Source organism: Palaemon carinicauda, chromosome 21 (genome assembly GCF_036898095.1).
Source record: "Palaemon carinicauda isolate YSFRI2023 chromosome 21, ASM3689809v2, whole genome shotgun sequence".
In the NCBI taxonomy this organism is placed as follows: Eukaryota; Metazoa; Arthropoda; class Malacostraca; order Decapoda; family Palaemonidae; genus Palaemon; species Palaemon carinicauda.
In genome coordinates this window covers 6,564,001-6,581,187 of record NC_090745.1, presented here as the reverse complement: position 1 = coordinate 6,581,187, position 17,187 = coordinate 6,564,001, and the positions used below count along the sequence as shown (strand labels likewise).

Below are 17,187 nucleotides of genomic sequence, written 5' to 3'. Positions count from 1 at the left end.
TCCGTATTTACGATTATATTTTTCGTTAACTACTATTGCATCCCATTAAAGCTAGAATAAATTTAAAGTTTTTATGAGACCTGGAGGTCCAAAATATTTATGCTTTTTGTGGCTTGTTGGTAACTTCTCTGCCTGGTGATCGCCAGACTGGGTTTCGGTCCCGCTCAAACTCGTTAGTTCCTTTAGTGTCTGCAACCTCCCCATCCTTGTGAGCTAAGAATGGGGGGAGTATGGAAGAGCCTATAGGTCTACCTGCTGAGTCATCAGCATCCATTGCCTGGCCCTCCTTGCTCCTAGCTTTGTGTGGAGAGGGTCTTGGGTGTTGATCATATGTATATATGATCAGTCTCTAGGGCATTGTCCTGCTCGATATGGCAATGTCACTGTCCCTTGATTCTGCCATTGATGAGCGGCCTTTAAAACATTCAAAAACTGCTGTACATCGCATAGCCAACAAACTGTCCACACGAGACTTGATTGATTGATTGATTTAAAGTTTTCAGGCATCCTGACATCTAAGGTCATTGACGCCGGAAACATTTAATTTATGTATACAAAAATAAAATAAAAAATAAAATAAATTAAAAGAGTATTCAATTAAAATCATAAAAGTTGAATGTCATAAAAGTTAAATAGTTTTCAGAAGACCTGCTTCTGAAATAAATCTAAAAATGCCACTTGCATGGTAGGACACATCATTTCCAAGAATCTTGGCAAGGATGAACCTGCCTCCCTCACCTCGAGCCTCAAACAAATATCTATTCCTTAAGTTGTTATAATTGGGGCATTCGGTCAACAAATGCCTTACTGTTAGAGGTACTAAACAGTCGTCACAATACGGTTGGTGTTGGCCCTTCAGCAGAAACTCGTGTGTCAACCGAGTGTGACCAATACGGAGACGACAAAGAGACGTCTCCCATTTTCGGGGCATCATATTATACCTCCAAGGAGATATGTCATTTGTTACCTCTCGCATTTTATTCCCATCTAGGCTATCCCATTGCTGTTGCCATTTATTGCAAACCAATTTCTTGATGTCAGGTAAGAAATCCTTACAGAGAATGGGATACCTTCTTGGCAGCAACTCGGATGCAGCCTTCTTAGCCAGTGAATCTGCCTTCTCATTCCCAGACACACCTACATGTGCTGGAACCCAACAAAATCGAACTGTTATACCTCTCCGTCCAATAATAAAAAGCCATTCTAAAATCTCTAAAACTAGAGGGTTATTAGAATTAAAAACTTCTATAGCTTGAAGGACACTCCTTGCATCACTAAAAATTGTAAAATTACCCTCCTTCTCCAACGCTATTTTCTCAATAGCGGTTAATATGCCATACAGTTCGGACACGAGACTTAAGTAATTACAGATTATTATTATTATTATTATTATTATTATTATTATTATTATTATTATTATTATTATTATTATTATTAGCCAAGCTACAACCCTAGATGGAAAAGCAAGATGCTAAAGGCCCAAGGGCTCCAATAGGGAAAATAGCCCAGTGAGGAAAGGAAATACGGAAATAAATAAATGATGAGAACAAATTAACAATAAATCATTGTAAAAACAGTAACAACGTCAAAACAGATATGTCATATATAAACTATGAAAAGACTCATGTCAGCCTGGGCAAAATAAAAACGTTTGCAGATTTAAAGTTATCAGAGCCAAGATGCACATCGACTGTGGGTTCTAGACCTTTCATATATGTGGCCCATTGTTGAGCTCTCTCACGACGTCAGAGGGACTGTTGATATATAAGCTTTCAAGAATTTGAAGTTCTATATTCATTCTTGTTTCGTTTTTCTGAAAATTCTTTACAGGGAAGATTTGACAATTAAGGCAGACTGCGCTGTATGATTCTCTGAAGACCTTAACGTTGTTAACGGCAAATAAATGTCGTCTTAAACTCTTGCTGGGTGTGACAAGACAGGTATCATCTCATAAAGTGAAGTAAAAGATAAAAAAGTGAACTATCTGCATTGATTGTTTTCGTTACAATGACCTTTAAAGTAAAATCAGCATTGTTGTCCAGTTTAAATTGTTTCTAAAATAAAAAGGCAACAGGGTAACACAGAATACCTTTAGCGAAGACATGATCTCTGAGATTTACTGATAATATAAGTTTCAGAGAAAAATAATAAAATTTATCTGAAGAGACAACCAATGGGAAAAAAGTAGACAGAAGTGTCTTATCCATGTCCGTTGAAACTCGGTATATATGAAAGATCTATTTTAATGTTCATAATTTTTTTTTTTAATTTTCCATTACTACTCTTGTAGTTTGTTTATTTCCATTATTTCCATTTTTCCTTTCCTGTTGAGACCATTGGGGTATAATACAAAAAAGTACGCCAATATTTCAATGGGTATAAATTGTCATAAACTAAACTGAATAAAAATAAAACCACATTTGGAATATCGTCCTTTCGTGTCAGTTGGTGACAGCGACCCTTCTCCCTCTGTGATTGATTGCCGTAACATTCCAGGCATCGTTTGTCACTTCCAGCTGGTCTGTACCTGGGAGGGAGCTTGGAAATATCCGCCCTTCAACGTATGGGGCAGAATTATTTATTTTCTTCGCCTCGGTAACGTTTCAAAACGTCATTTGGATAGTTTTATTCACATTGCAGCCGTTTGAAAATTTGTGTTTTCAATGAAATTATTCTTTATTCAGAAAACACAGATTGCAAAGCATAACTGCTTCAAGTAATAACTCGGTCGAAAGCATTGGAAATTGAGTAGACTATGTCTAGTTACTTCTCTTTACTTTAAAGACTGCTTTCCCGTTCCCGTCACACTCTGAAAGCCTTTTGCCCTGCATAAACTGCAAGATTTGTTTGCCGTATACATTAAGTATTTAAGAGCATCGCACAGTTTAACTGTGGCCACCAAGGTTAGTCTCATGATAGCTGCTGTTTAAATGTCATATCCTCATTATCGAAGCACCTTGCAAAACAGAAATGTCTTAATTTCTTTTTAAGTCTTATTTTCAGTCCTTCGATGCCTATTGGACTACTTAAATAGCATTAGGGTGGCATACATAATAAGTGTTTCTCAACCTTTGATGGCCCATGCTCCCCCCCCCCCCTCCTCCCGCTTAGTTGTACTCTGCCCTTCAAAAGAAATGCAGATTTTGTTTTATGTTGTTTACTCAGTCACTAGAATTATAACTCAAGTAAAAAATTTTGCTGAACAATACAATCAATGAGACAGTTGCTGCCCAGGCAAACCTAACGTTTCTGTAAACATTGGTGATGAGCGCTCTGTGGGCTCCTTTTTCTCTTTTGAAATTGTGGGTAAACTCAGCTACCTTCTTTACTGTGTCGTAGACACTATCCCAGTCTAAACACTAATAAAAGAAAAAAAACTCAAGCGAATGGTTTAAAATAAAACTTCCTCTATGACCGGAGTCCCGTCACCTAAATTATACATTCCAAGCTGCTTCATTCTGAATTGCATTTTTTTCGGCGTCCACTCGTGGCCCCCTGTTGCGAGAGGCTGCTCTAGAACTAGAACCTTCATTAGAGGTAGTTACAACCCAAAATTTCCTTCCCCGTCGTTGTAAAGGAAGTCAGCTCTATCGTATGCTAGTTCTCTCTCTCTATTGGAAGAAGAGTGTCGTGTTTGTATTCAGACGACTTTTGGACCGCTCTCTGTTTTGAGTAGTTTTTCCAGTGTTCTATAGGAAGGCTACGCCTCAAAATGTAGTGAGTAACCCATGAATAGAGGTTGAATATAGTGACTGTGTTTATTAGTGTTATTTCGGTATATTGAACTATTTATAGCCCTATTATAAGTGAACACGGTCGAAAGTAACTCGCGTTCCCGAATCCCGGTCGGGGTTGGGCGACACTACCGCCATCTATTGGGGGAAATAAACGTCAGGAAAATGGGGACGTTTTCAACACCGCTGAGGAGGATGGACTCCTTTGGATTACAGTTTACAGTTTATCCAACTATGGAAATAGTGAGTGATGCTCTTTTTAAGAGCATGGGACTCGCCCTGGATGAAGTGATTGGTGTGCAGTCAGTGAGTAGAAATAGAGTAATAGTAAAAGTGGTACCTAGCGTATTTAAGAAACTGATGGAGAGATATGAAGACAAGGAATTCAGTTTAGACAAGAGTGGAACTGTTCAAGTTAAGAATCTAAGTTCATCCATAACATACGTATCAATAAGGAATGCACCATTCGAAATGCCAGATGATGTTTTAACTCTAGTTTTGTCGAGATATGGAAAAGTTGAGAATGTAAGAAAAAACCGGTTTTCATATGGCCCCTTTAAAGGATTATTAACAGGTGTTCGGACGGCTGCAATGCGGTTAAAGGAAAATATCCCTTCTTCTATAACAACCCATGGTTATGCTATGTCCTTTATTTATAATGGACAACTACGTACATGCTATAGATGCGGAGCAGGAGGACACATGATAAAGGATTGTGAGTATGAAATGAGTAGACCCATGTTAAGTGAAGAAGAATTCCCAGAAATCAACCAAAATAGGAGAAAGACCGGAAAGGGCTTATCAGGAAGAGAAGGAAAAAAAGATCCAGGAACATGAAGATATTGTAGAAGTAGGAATTGGAGATGAAGGGGAACAAGTTGAAAATCCCCAATCCGCTCTTCCAGTTGTAGAAGAAAGGAAGGGAATACCAAACGAGAAGAACGAAAAGCTTGTTAATGACGACTGCGACAATGACACAGAAGAGTATTATCAGTGTGAAGGAACTATTAAATCACAGGAGATTGGAACATGTGAAATGAAAACTACATTAGTGGAAGCAATGGTTCACCATGCAATAGATGAAGACGTTAAAGAAAATGCAATAAATCTAGGAAATGATGTAGATACTATAAATGAGCGAGACAATGAGGAGGAATATACAAATGTTAATAAGTGTCAAAATACTACCGAGGAATGTGGGATTGTAAGCGAGGAAAGAGAAATCGCTGATTTGGAATTAGATGAAACTCCGGTTCTACCCAATGTTGAGAAGGAAAGTGGGACTTGGCATACTAAACAGGGTGTTGGCAATGAATTACGAATAACTCTTAAAAAGGATAAGGCAATGGACACGAAAAATGTTGATGTTTCGGATGAAAGTGATTCCTCGGACAACATGTATAGAAATCGTTCTAAGAAACCAAAGCATTGTTAAAGTTTTTGTTTCTATGTTCACCTTTTCCCCTTCAACACCTTGACATTCAATACATACATGTTAAATGTTGCCACAATAAATGTAAATGGATTGAATAATGTAAATAAGCAGATGAAGTTAATTAATTTCATGTTTTTGTATAAGCTTGATATCATATTTATTCAAGAGCACAATATTAAAGATAGAAGTAAATTTGAATACCTAGAAAAGTATTGTCAGATTCTCATAAATTATTCTCAAAATCTTAAAGGAGGTTTAGCTATACTTGTTAATAATACATCCAATGTGGAAATTTTAAATTCAGAAATTGATGTAAATGGTTTTGTTATAAGTGCGGTATGTAGAGTTTCAAATGACCGAATTCAACTTTTGAATGTATATGCACCCTCAGGCAGTGATAAAAAACGAGAAAGAGAAAAATTGTTTGGCAATGATATTTTATATTTCTTAAGAAACAATATTAGTAATATAATAATGGGCGGAGATTGGAATAGCATTACAAGCATGAGAGATTGCTCAAATCCTGATAATGATCTTCTGTCAAAATCGCTTCTGGACCTAAAAAGTAGTTTAAAATTGAAGGATGCTTGGTTTATCATAAATCACCAAACTGAATATACTTTCTGAGAGAGAATTATGGTTCTAGACTGGATAGGTTTTATGTCAAAGACTTCCAAAATAATATCTGTAACATTCATACAGTTCCTTTGAGTTGGTCAGATCATTGTGCTGTAAAATTATCCTTAAGATCAGAAAATATTGTAAAAATAGGGAAGGGATACTGGAAATTGAACTGTAGTATACTTGAAAATGATATCACCGCAGATAATTTTACCATATGCTGGGAATTTATTCGAAGAAAGAAATGTAATTTTGACAATATAATTTTGTGGTGGGAATTTGCAAAAAATGAACTTAAGAAATTCTTCATGAAATGCTCAAAACAAGTAAATAAGCAAAAATACGGTCTGTTAAATCTGCTAAATTATCAGTTTATGCAAGAAATGGGGAAATCTAGTTTAGAGCCTGGTAATCTTGATGTTGCAAATCAGCTAAAGTCAAGAATAAATGATATTCAAAATGAAATATGTGAAGGTATAAAGGTAAGGGCTAAAGTTGAAAACCATTTGAAAGGGGAGCAGGTATCGGCATATTTACTTGGAAGAGAGAAAGGGGCAAGAGGTTTTTTAAGTAAGATAAAGAGAGATGATGGGAGTGAAATAACAAGCCCAAAAGCCATCATGGATTATGTGAGAGAACATTTTGAGAATTTATTCAGGAAAGAAGAATGTGATATGGATAGGCAAAATGAATTCTTGAATATTATAGAGAAAGTTATAGGAGATGAACATAATACAATATTAACAAAAGCAGTAAGTGAAACAGAAGTGTTAGACGCCATTCGGGGCATGAAAAATGGCAAAAGCCCTGGGATAGATGGATTGCCAGTTGAGTTTTATAAGAAATGTTGGAATATTGTTAAAGGGGATTTTATTGAAATGATAAAGTTTGTGTTCCGGAACAAGAATGTTTCAAAGATGAACAATGGGGTTATATCCATCATACCTAAAGAAGGGGATTTAGATATAATTAATAACTGGAGACCCTTGACAATGTTAAATGTTGATTTTAAGATAATAACAAGAATTTTATCAAGACTGATTAAAAAGGTCTTACATTTGATAATATCACAGGAACAATTTTGTTGTGTTGAAAATAGATCAATCAACAATTAGAACTTTTTTATTAGAGATTTAATATTCTATTTAAATGAAAGTAACACAAATGCAGCCTTGATGAACTTGGATTGGTCAAAGGCATTTGATCGTGTTGATCATAATTTTCTATTTAGAATACTGCAAAGCTTTGGGTTTGATAATGATGTTGTTAATTGGATTAAAATGTTATATTCAGGTGCTGAAAGTGTATTATGTATAAATGGTCATATCTCTGACCCTTTTCCTGTCAATAAATCTGTAAGGCAAGGTTGTCCATTATCTATGATGTTGTTTATCATTTATCAGGAAGTATTATACAGAATGATTAAGAAGAGGTTGTTTAATTATGATTTACAATTGCCAAATGATTTGCATGTATTATTGCTAGGTTATGCAGACGACTCTGTTATAATTATTACTTGTGATATGGCACTAAAGGAATGTTTCAATGTTATCAGAGAGTATGAGAACGCTTCAGGTGTAGTTCTCAATGGAGGTAAAACTTCCATTTTTGGTCTTTGTAACTGGAAAGAGAGGGTAGCATGGAAAGATTATGGTTTAAAAGTATTGAAAAGTTGTTGTAAGATTTTAGGCATATATCATAGCAACGATTATCAGCAGAGTCTAGATTTGAACTGGAATATATTAGAAAGTAACATAAATAAAATCATTGGGATCTATCATAGCCGAAAATTAACAATGTTTCAAAGAGCAATAATTGTAAATTGTAAAATTCTTGCAAAATTGTGGTATACGGTACATGTATACCCAGCTCCAGTAGATTATGTAAAACGAATTCAGAAAAGTATTTTCAAATATTTGTGGAGCTGCAATTGTGAACCTGTTGCAAGGAAAACTATGTTTTTGTCAAAATTAAGAGGTGGCTGTGGAATTATTGACATCCAGTGTAAAGCAAGGTCAATCATGTTTAGTACATTTCTAAAATGTTTAAAAGATCGTTGTTTTGGTTACCAAATAATTATTTATTATTGTAAAGTCAGAGCAACCTACCTTATAGAAAATGAATGCCAATATCAGGATTGCACTATTTTTACACCAAGTTTTTATGAAAGTATGATAAATATATTACGAAGTGTTATTAAGATGACCTCTTATCCCCAGATAAGAACGAAAGTGGTATATGATCATTTAATGAAAAACAGTGAATATGTTCCAAATATTGAAAAATTGTATCCACTATTCAACTGGAAACTAATTTGGGAACATGTAAATAATAAGTATATAGAAAATAAAAGTAGAGAAATTTTGTTTAAGTATATTCATGAAATTTTAAGTACAAATGATAGGCTAGTTATGATGAAAATAAAAGATGTTAAGGAATGCGGTTGTGGATACATAGAAACTAACATGCATTTGGTATATTTCTGTCCTTTGGTTAAGAATTTGTTATCCTGGGTATTCGAATTGCTTAGAAAATGTTGTAAATTGAAAACTAATAACAGGTTAAGGATTATAAAACTAGATTTTGAAGCTAATTCAAACAGAGATGAAAATACAGCAATGGTAATAATAGCAGATTTTATTTCAAGTATCTGGATGGCAAGACAATTGGGAATAAGTGCTGAACAGCAAATTATTAAGTGTATAAAGAATAGACTGTTAAATACATTTAATGTAAATATTATTGGGTATAAGAATCGTGTTAAAAATATTTTCACAAATCAGTATGTTTCTAACTTGAAAACATATTTAGAAAAATAATAAAATAAAAATATAATTTTATCATATAATAGATGTTATAATGTATATACAAAAATGTAAAATATAATTTAAGGAATATTTCTTTATAAAAGGAAAAAAATGTATGTTAAGAAAATGTAATTGTATTTTCATAATAAAAGATAAAAAAAAAGTTTCTCTCTCTCTCTCTCTCTCTCTCTCTCTCTCTCTCTCTCTCTCTCTCTCTCTCTCTCTCTCTCTCTCTCTCTCTCTCTCTCTCTCTCTCTCTCTATCAAATATTCTAGTAGTAGCAACCAAAGTAGTAGAAGTAGTGTTAAAATTGCAGCAGCTACAGCACTGTTCATTTCTTCATTACTTGTTTTCATTTCATCCTGCTCGGTTGGTTAGCATTTTTGCACAGGGAAAGCACGGGGGTTTAAATAACCGTTGGTATCAGGAAATAGTCTAATTTATGCTCTCATGGGGCAAGTTACTGCTTCTATCCCAGGCATCAATTTCTCCGCATTATAAGGGTGTTATGCACCACACAAATATTATTATTAAAATTGTTATATTATTCCTCTGTAATTCCCACACTCCTACACACGACCTTCCCTTTGTAGATGGAAACCATTTGGCTGCTATTTCTCCACGTGTGGCACTCTTTCTTGGCAATAGATACGGATCTATTTGCTCATGAAGAGGCTAGCAATGATGCACTTAAGCTCTTTACACGCTGGCGCATAGGCAGAAGAGCAGGTTCTCCCTCATGAGACCTGATGGGAAGGGGAAACGCGAGGCCTATCTCTGGCACAATGAGGATATTTGGTTGTGCGTTTTGTTTTTATTTTCTAATGAGAAAATGAATAGCATAAATACATTTTATTTAAGTCCTAGCAGTAGTAGTCGTGGTAGCAGCAGCTAGAGAGAGTGAGAGAATGGGTGGATGGGTTGTGGATCTGTAGGTAGGAAGCCGTTAATATGACAATTGACAGTCAAACTGGCATTACCCCACTCGTGGAAATTCTAGATTCTGCCACACCTCTTACAGACTTGATGCCGCTGACACACGAGTATATGTTCAATGATCAGTTCTTCACTGCTGGCTTCGACTTCCATACAACGAGGGGGTAAAGAAAATTTGGATCGTGTGTACATCTTGGCTTCAATAACCAAGTATCTTAGATATTTTTTGACGTCCAGTTCTGATAACTTGAGTCCTGCACATATCTTTACCTCTGCGCAAGCTCTAATAGACAGTCTGCGTAATTAAATTAGTATGGGAATAATACTTTCTCGGGGTAGAACACCTTTTTAATAATCTTTCTTTTGTTTAATATGTATTTGTAATTGGATAGGTTGTAATAGTTATAGTAGCCAATCCTGGTAACAACACAATCATAAGTTTCTTTACAGAATATTCATTCAGATGGCTCTACAAAAATAATGTTTCTAAGGTGATATCCACCGATTCTTGCTTCATTATTTATTTGAGATCTGACAGAGAATTCACATTTGGGACAAGTTCTCAATGGTATTTATTTGGAAGTCACCCAAGTTTCTTAATTTAGTTTCTTTCCTACCACCATGAACTTAATTTTATTTCAACACTATTAAGCACGTTATATCATCAATGACATTTATGGAGAAGTAAAATTGTGTATAATATGCAAGGAACTACATTTCATGTGTTTGTAATACTTTTGAGATATATATATATATATATATATATATATATATATATATATATATATATATATATATATATATATATGTGTGTTTAATTCTTATTACTTTTGTTATTAGCATCGGATCAATCGCATTATTTTTCATAGCTCCCTTTATAATAATCCTTTGCTATATAATCTTATCTCGTTAAGCTTATTTTTGTGTTTGGAACAGCACCAATCTGTTAAGGAATATCAGTAAAAGATAAAGATTTATTTAATTTTTACAGAATTCTAGAAATTTATTAGCCAGTTCTTGGTTGCTTTTTCCAGGGATTTTTTTTTTTTTTTTTTTTTTTTTTTTTTTTTTTTTTTTTTTTTTTTTTTTTTTACTACACCATTTAGTGGACAATAGAACTTTGTTCAATCAAGTCCGTTGCTGCTTCGCGGATTTATTTTCGTACAGTGTTCAGTTTATTCCTCCTTAAATAGGTGATTATACTGTGCATTTCATTGTTTTTTTGAGCCATCCGTGTATTTTCAACTTTAAGTCTACATCTTTTCCCTCTTTCTCCAATGTCTCGCCATCAAACCCAGGAGATCTTTACTTTACAATTATAGTCTTTTCCATCAATGGACACCATTATTAATTTTGATTCACCTTATTGTATACAGTTATTAGGTAATCAACATAGACCCCAATAAACGTTGGTTGCCATGACTGCAGGGATTGTTGGTGCTATCTATTTTTAAGTATACATGGAGAGAGATTTTTATTTCTAAAGCGTTTTGTCTTTAGCACTGTTTTTCTGCAAGGGTAATTAAAAAGTAATAAGTTACGTGTTTTTAATAATACTAAGTAATTTGTTCATAATACTTGGTATGGTGCTAATGGTAACAGGATCAATACCTTATGGTTTTCTTGAAGTTTTGTCACTTGTCAATTTCTGCATATCAGCAGTGGTGTGTGTGTGGGGGGGGGCGGTTGGATAGGTGGGAGTGGCAGAGAGCAATAAAAAGCGTGACCGAGTGAGGGCAGGCAATAACCATAATGAAAATGTGCGTCAGACAAAATTGCTCTCTCTCTCTCTCTCTCTCTCTCTCTCTCTCTCTCTCTCTCTCTCTCTCTCTCTCTCTCTCTCTCTCTCTCTCTCTCTCGATTTTGTCATTGGTGTTAGAATTTAGAAGAGAGAGAGACAACCTTTAAAAATAATTCGTAGCTACAGTATTTGTATAGTTTATCCTAAAATCATTCATAGTTATTTGTAAGGTTTATCCTAAAATCGTTCATAATTATTTGTAAAGTTTATCTCTAAATCATTCATAATTTGGTTACTTCTTAAACATTATTTTCTAGATATTTTGAAAATTATTTGTCGTTCAGTTAGTTATAAATTCTAAAATTTCATATCTGTCGAGTTTTAGAAATTTGCATTTATAAGTATAATTCTGTTGATCTATATATTTACCCACCAGGTTTTATGGAAAATAATTTGGTCTTTAGAAGTGCAGCTCAGTTACACCATAGTTTTGTCTTTCATTTTTTACATGTAGTTTTAAGAAATTATTCATGTAAGTGCTATGAGTTACTTTAAAGTTTTCTGTTACATTTCTTCATATGTAGGTTCTAGGAGAAATCATTTCTTTCATACGTGCAATTGTTAAGTTTTAGTTTTGAACTTTCCTATTCAAGTAGTTTGGGATATTCAATATTCTTCAAGTGCAGTTCAGTTACATTTGAATTTCTCCTTTAAGGTTTTAGGAGAAATACTTTATTCATGAGAGTAATTCCTTTAATGTTTTAGGAGAAATGTTTTATTCATTAGAGTAATTCATTTACTTTTCAGTCTGTTCCAACAATTTATCGACCGTATACAAAAAGATAAACTTGTTCTTGAAGTGTGCCGACTCTTGAAATACCGAGAGAAATTATCATAGATGCGCACACTTGGAGAAGCAGGAGACGTATCATCTTTGGAACGGTAACAGATCGAGATGTGAATTTTGTATATATTCATTTTGCCAAGTAATATTTCTAGTGATATTTTACAGTAATTAATTTATCATATATTGCCTTGAAATGTTTCAAATAATTTTCCCATTAGATATATTTTTGCTTAATGAAACAAGTTTTCCAAAACATTAACTATCTTACAGATGTTGATGTAACCACTGGCCAATCGTTAGATGGTCTCTGCTCATCTCTTCACCAATCGGGAATTTCTCCATCATCGAGAAAAGTTATTTGAGTTGTGATTAACGTGAAGGTCTTGAATACTGAAGAAGGAAATCGTGACTTAATTTAGCGCCTTTTCGCCGTCATAGAACGTCGGTATGAAGGTATATATGTGCTGGTTGTGTTTCCATTAGGCACGGCGTAGGTTTTTCCCATTTTATTATACTAAGGGGATTGTGCTAAGGATGAAACGCTTATTTATGGTAGTTTAATTATTCTTTGTTCCTACACGTAATATAAACCATCAACCTTCGGAAGGAGTGTAAATTCAGCGAAGCTGGAATGTCCGTCAAACGGTTAAACTTCGACTTCGGCCCCGGACAGTAGGCCTAATCAGCGTCCTGATCTGGAGGATTAAATCTTTTGCTTCTCCTTTGAAGGTGAACAAATGCGGTGTAGACATTCTTGCTGAAGGGATATTAATGGAGGAATCCTATGAGATTTGGGGTTTCATGATAACTAGAATTGAGTGACAGTTTTCTGTGCTACCTGTCGCTATCCGTTGTCCAACATACTTCTGTTGGATGTGTGTGCTACCTGTCGTAATCTGTTGTCCAACGTACTTCTGTTGGATATATGTGCTACCTGTCGCTATCCGTTGTCCAACATACTTCGTGTTGGATGCCATATGTTGTGTTTTATCCCTCATTTGTGACCCTAGAACGACGACAACGTCACAGCAATGTGAATTCAGAGTTCAGTTGGTTTTCCTTAGACATTACAGTTGCTCGTCAGAGGAAGAGTTCTGCTGCCGCAGTGTGTAACGGTGAAGGCATTTCGTATTTCTTTCGTAGAGAAGCAGATAACAGCAGATTTTCAGGAGAAAATTTTCGTCTCCAGAAACCAGTACCAACATTGACACATGTACCCATTGGAGAGTGCTCTTTTGATAAGACCCATTAGCTACTTAAAATTTTAAGGTGGCAGCATTTTTCTTAGATTGATTCCATTGCATATATAGAAATGTTGTATTTAACAATGAGATTGGAGCAGAGAAAGGGGTGTGTGATGTTCCCATGGGTTGTTCAATTTTGTTTGTTGATGGAGTGGTGAGAGAGGTGAATGCTCGACTGCTTGGTCGAAGATTGAAACTGATAGACAAGAGTGATCAGGAATGGGAGTAAATCAGTTGTTGTTTGCAGATGATACTGTACTGGTTGCAGACTTGGAAGGGAAGCTTGGTGATTAGTGACTGAGTTTGGAAGGGTATGTGAGAGAAGTAAGTTGAGAGTTAATGTGGGTAAGAGTAAGGTTATGAGATGCAGAAGGGAGAGTGGTGCGAGGTTGAATGGAGAGTTACTTGAGGAAGTAGATCAGTTTAAGTACTTGTGGTCTGTTGTTGCAGAAAATGGTGAATGGAAGCAGATGTACGTCAGAGAGTGAATGAAGGATGCAGAGTGTTGGGGCCAGTGAAGGGAGTGGTAAAGAATAGAGGATTAGGCATGAATGTGAAGAGTTCTATATGAGAAATTGATTACAGTATACCAACTGTGATGTATGGATTGGAGTTATGGGGAATGAAAGTGACAGAGAGACAGAAACTGAATGTGTTTTGAGGTGAAGTGTCTTAGTAGTATGGCTAGTGTATCTCAATTAGATAGGGTTAGGAACGAAGTAGTGAAGGTAAGAATGGGTGTAAGAAATGATGTAGAAGCTAAAGTGGATATGAATGTGTTGAGGTGGTTTGGCCTTATTGAGAGAATGGAAAGTGGCTGTCTGCTAACGAAGGTGATGAATGCAAGAGTTGATGGGAGAAGTACAAGAGGAAGGTCAAGGTTTGGGTGGATAGATGGAGGGAGTGAAGAAAGTTCTGGGTGATAGGAGGATAGATGTGAGAGACAAGAGAGGGTGCTAGAAATAGGAATGAATGGCAAGCAATTGTGATGCAGTTCCGGTAGGCCCTGCTGCTTCCTCCAATTGCATTGGTCACCGCGGAGGTAGTGGCAGTATGGGATTCAGCGTATGAAACTTCATTTGTGGTAGATAACAGGGGAGGTAGGGCTTTGGCACCCTAGCAATATCAGCCAAACTTGGCTGAATCCCTTTCAGGCTGGGATGATCGGAGAGAGGAAAGGTCCCCTTTTGTTCCTTTGTTTAATGTTGGCTAACCCCACCCCCAAGTGGGGGAAGTGCATTGGAAATAGAGATAACCAACAAAATCGCAAGGACGTGACCTATTCGAATGATCTTGGTGTCAACTCGTAAATATTTCAGTGTAGAATCCTAATTTTGAACTACGAACTACTCGATGGCTTGCTTGTACTAATAGAGTGGATGTCAATGCATAACCAGGGCACACCAAATGGCACTGGTGCTGTGAATAGTATTCCAAATGCTGTCTAATAAGCCCAGCATCAGTTAGTTTCTCTAAACCCTGGACCGAGTCAGTCATTGCTGCTGACCAGCTAAAGTATGCTGTAGCCAAGTAGGTCTAGTGACTGCCCTACATTGGGATGACGAAATTTGTCATACTAATGAGGGTCTTGCATATTGAGGTGGTTGTGGTGAAGTCTATTGGAACTCTACTCTAGGATAGTTGTTGGACAGGATCCTAGTGGAGGCAAGGATTATTATTATTATTACAGGCTAAGCTATAACCCTAGTTGGAGAAGCAAGATGCTATAAGCCCAATGGCTCCAATAAGAAAAATAGCCCCGTGAGAAAAGAAAATAAACAAACTACAAGAGAAAACAAGTAAACAATCAAAATAAAATATTTTAAGAATAGCAACAACCTTAAATTAGATCTTTCATATATAAACTATAAAAATTGCAAAAAAAAAAAAAAACGAGTATTAATTTCTGACAGCTTCGAACATCACTTGGGCATGACAGATGCATCAGTTAACATGTAGTCTGTACAAGCTTCTGAAGGCATCTGACACTGACTACTTAAATGAGGCAGATGAATAACATTAAGAGGTTCTTGGCACCGAAACTTGGTGTGAGCTTCAATAACTGTAAATTATACTGTCAATGGCAATGGTGATCCTTTTTGAGGATCTAATCATTCAGGGAAGCCAATTTCCTCCTGTACTGTCAGTCACTGGCTTAGCTGCTACCATACTACTTTGCCACCAACAATGTAAACTTTGTATAGTGGCTTCCAATCCATTACACACACATAACACTAGAATAGAAGCATCCACAGGTGGCTCGGAAATTCTAGACTGGAAACTTTGTTGTACACAATCGAGCTGACAGTTCTTAGCAGTGGCTATTGATCAAGCTACCTGGCCAATGCTGTCATTAAGGCAGGCAGGGGTGTGATCAGATTGACTGAAGATCTATCAGCAGTGAGAAGATGGACTATAGCTGGCCCTGAAGTCGATCACATGGTTGCATAGTATGAGGTAGCAGGATCTGTTGATTCTCTTTAAGCAAAAAGTGCTAAAGGCAGACTGTCAAGTGTTCTCCAATCTGTTGTTGCCATGCCAGAAGAGAGAGAGTGAATTAAAAAGGGTTCTTCCGTCATGAGAAGCAGTTACATCCTGCTGCCCTCGGCAATGGTGGAAAGCTCCACATCTGTCTAAAATCTCTCCTCGCTACCATTTTTGAGAGCCAAATTACATCAGCTGAGCCAAAGCCAGATGTCAACACCACCACCTATAGCTGATGAAGTGTTAATGAACAGGGTGCACCCATGGAGTTGAAAGATGTTCCAAGAGTATGTTATGCTCCATGTCCTTCCTTCAATACAAGCATACTCTACCAAGTACAAGAGAACAACCATTGTTTGATATCCACTAGCCATCTAGTCTGAAAGCTGAAACAAGATCAAAGGGAGGATGCTGGGTGAAACTTAGTGATAAGGAAGGGCAAAATTCCCTTGAGCTGGTGAATTCCCCGAGTGAAAATGAGGACAAAGTTAAATTGTACAAATTTCTGGCTGATGAGATTACATATGTGGCTACACCAAATGTGATAATTTTTACCAAGGCGGAAGATACTGTTAGCAACCACGATATACATCTGGCTGGGGTTGCACCATGTAGTCATGAAGAAGGTGACATGAAGGTATATGTGCATGCCAGGCATGCAACAGAAGCAGGCAGAAAAGCCAGCAACTCGCATCATTATTGCAGTCATTGTTCTGAAGACACTTCAGGACCTAGATCTGCAGCAATTGAGGGTTTTCTTCATTCAGAGGTGGATTCTTGTACATCTTTTGTTGCACTCTTGAAGAAAAGAGCAAAGCGTATACTCTTTGTGTATGCCTTCGGTGGCTGCAATGGTGATTCAGTTTTCTGCTTGGCAAACCTGGGACGATTATGATGAAACTTCCGGGGTCTTCAGTAAATTCAGCTAGTACCCACCAGAGGTGGATGATGAATACCTAGAGACGTTTGTGGTCATGGTGTATGAAAGAGCCAGGATAGCTGAAGGTGTTCATGATGCGAGGTCGGACATGTTTGCTCAAAATCGGAAGCCACGTGAAGCCATTCCTCCAACTGGAGCAATACTAAAGCAGCATCTGAAACATGTGCTTAGCAGATGGGCTGCAGTGAGTCAACAGTAAGTCGGCTATAAACTAAGACTCCTTCAAACTGGAACTGGACCAAGGTGATCTGTGGAAAATCATTTGGGCTGAGCTCCTATCCATTACAGAGATTTCCCAGCAGCTGACCAAGTGTGGATGCAAGTCTGAATGCTGCAGTCAGTGCAAATGCTAATGACTTAGTTTACCCTACACAGCACTGTGCAGCTGCAGATGAGGC

General features: G+C 36.6%; 1 protein-coding gene across 7 annotated transcripts in view; it reads left to right on the top strand.

Annotated features, from left to right (window-relative positions):
• LOC137615176 (uncharacterized) overlaps window positions 1–17,187 on the top strand; it is an 851,893-nt gene that overhangs the window by 816,039 nt on the left and 18,667 nt on the right. For 5 of the 7 annotated variants that reach the window (XM_068344821.1, XM_068344822.1, XM_068344823.1 and 2 more), the window contains exons 3-4: window positions 12,082–12,216; window positions 12,392–12,574. The gene's annotated coding sequence lies outside the window, so the exon portion shown is untranslated. The remainder of the gene's footprint in view (window positions 1–12,081; window positions 12,217–12,391; window positions 12,575–17,187) is intronic. The other 2 variants (XM_068344826.1, XM_068344825.1) reach the window with 1 other exon arrangement.